Raw genomic sequence first — 2,769 nt, 5'->3', positions numbered from 1 at the left:
TGCATCAGAATTCTGCAAAAATATCCTCTGTGTACAACATAAAACACCAAATGATGCATGCAGAGCAATTATCAAAATCCAGAAAAGAGACTAAATTCTACAAGGAAGGGATTTCCAAACCTTCCTTAACAAAGCCGTAACCTACAGAGAAATTAACCTGGAGAAGAGCCCCCTAAGCAAGCTGGTCCTGGGCTCTGTTCACAAACACAAACAGACCCCACAGAGCCCCAGGACAGCAACACCATTAGAGGCAACCAAATCATGAGAAAACAAAAAGATAATTACTTAACACATTTGAAAGAATTTACCAAAAAAAACAGCAAAATAGTGCTATTTGGCCCTAAACAGAGAGTACGCAGTGGCAGAATAAAGATAGAAGGAAATCTATTTGGCTCTAAACAGAGAGTACACAGTGGCAGAATAAAGATAGAAGGAAATCTATTTGGCCCTAAACAGAGAGTACGCAGTGGCAGAATAAAGATAGAAGGAAATCATTGACTACTGTATGTACAGACTCAGTGAGCATAGCCTTGCTTTTGAGAAAGACCGCCGTAGGCAGACCACACTGCCCTTTCCCACCTGGACAAAAGGAACACCTATGTGAGAATGCTGTTCATTGACTACAGCTCAGCGTTCAACACCATAGTGCCCACAAAGCTCATCACTAAGCTAAGGACCCTGGGACAACACCTCCCTCTGCAACTGGATCCTGGACTTCCTGACAGGCCTTCAGGTGGTAAGGGTAGGAAACAACACATATGCCACGCTGATCCTCAACACCGGGGCCCCTCAGGGCTGCATGCTTAGTCCCCTCCTGTACTCCCTGTTCACCCACGACTGCGTGGCCAAGCACGACTCCAACACCATCATTAAGTTTGCTGACGACACAATAGTGGTAGGCCTGATCACCGACAGCGATGCTCACATTGAGGGAGAGGTTGTTGTCCTGGCACCACACTGCCAGGTCTCTGACCTCCTCCCTATAGGCTGTCGCATCGTTGTCGGTGATCAGGCCTACCACAGAGGCCAAGCTTCCTGACATCCAGGACCTATATACTAGGCGGTGTCAGAGGAAGGCCCAAAAAATTGTCAAAGACTCCAGTCACCCAAGTCACAGACTGTTCTCTCTGCTACCGCACGGCAAGCGGTGCCAGAGCGCAAAGGACCAAAAGGCTCCTTACCAGCGTCTTTAACAACCCTTCCTACATGTACAAATTACCTTGACTAACCTGTAATCCCGCACATTGACTCAGTACCGGTACTCCCTGCATATAGCCTCGTTATTGTTTTGTAATTTTCTTGTTATATTTCAATGTTTTTGATTTTTTTTTTCACTAGTTAATTTAGTAAATATTTTATTAACTCTATTTCTTAAACTGCATTATTGGTTAGTGGCTTGTAAGTAAGCATTTCACTGTAAGGTCTACGTATTCGGCGCATGTGACATAGCCTGTCTTCAAATCAAATGTTATGTGCACTACTCTTGTACTTTAACTATTTACACATCATTACAACACTGTATGTAGATGTAACGGATGTGAAATGGCTAGCTAGTTAGCGGGTACGCGCTAATAGCGTTTCAATCGGTTACGTCACTTGCTCTGAGACTTGAAGTAGGGTTTCCCCTTGCTCTGCAAGGGCCGCGGCTTTTGTGAAGCGATGGGTAACGATGCTTCGTGGGCGACCGTTGTTGATGTGTGCAGAAGGTCCCTGGTTCGCGCCCGTGTCGGGGCGAGGGGACGGTTTAAAGTTAATCGGTTACCATTGATGCTGTTGACCCGGATCACTGGTTGCTGCTGAAAAGGAGGAGGTCGAAAGGGGGGTGAGTGTAACGGATGTGAAATGGCTAGCTAGTTAGCGGGTACGCGCTAATGGTGTTTCAATCAGTTACGTCACTTGCTCTGAGACTTGAAGTAGGGTTTCCCCTTGCTCTGCAAGGGCCGCGGCTTTTGTGGAGCGATGGGTAACGATGCTTCGTGGGCGACCGTTGTTGATGTGTGCAGAAGGTCCCTGGTTTGCGCCCGTGTCGGGGCGAGGGGACGGTTTAAAGTTATACTGTTACATAGACATAATATGACATGTGAAATGTGACATGTGAAAATGCCTTTATTATTTTAAAACTTTTGTGAGTGTGTTTACTGTTACTTTTTTGTTTATTTCACTTTTGTTTATTATCTATTTCACTTGCTTTGGCAACGTAAACATGTTTCCCATGCCAATAAAGCCCCTCGAATTGAAATTGACAGATTTTCCGCCGAGTTGTGCCTCTCAATCCTCTTCCTCTGACGCAGGCCAAGCAAGCGATGGCTGAGAGAGAGGAGGGTTAGTGCTCTATGGGATCCTTAATACGTCCACATCCTAAATCATAACCCTAACTTTACCTTAAAGGTAGACTCAGCGATATGATATAGATGCAGAAAGTGAACAGCATAGTTGGTTAATTTCCGCAAAAACTAAGGGCGTTGAAGCGTGGGGATAACTGCTCCGCTGTTTTGGAGCCCTGGCAACAACGCCGTACACAGCGTGAAGCAACCCGTGCACATGCGCAGATACTGTCCGTGTTCGCGTGCATCAACACCGTTATGTATCATTGGTAAATTGTGACTGACTGATCTACAAATAATAATGAGTTATTTATGATGCAAGGTGATTTTTAGGTCAGTCAGTCGCCTGCAGTCGTTTTGATTATCTCGAATACAGTCCATTTCTGCGGTGCTGCTCGTGGCAACGTCATATCGTCGAGTCTACCGTTTACCGGACGTCCCAATG

This window comes from Salvelinus namaycush, unplaced genomic scaffold (assembly GCF_016432855.1).
Source record: "Salvelinus namaycush isolate Seneca unplaced genomic scaffold, SaNama_1.0 Scaffold1106, whole genome shotgun sequence".
NCBI classification, from domain to species: domain Eukaryota; kingdom Metazoa; phylum Chordata; class Actinopteri; order Salmoniformes; family Salmonidae; genus Salvelinus; species Salvelinus namaycush.
This window is presented reverse-complemented; position numbering follows the sequence as displayed.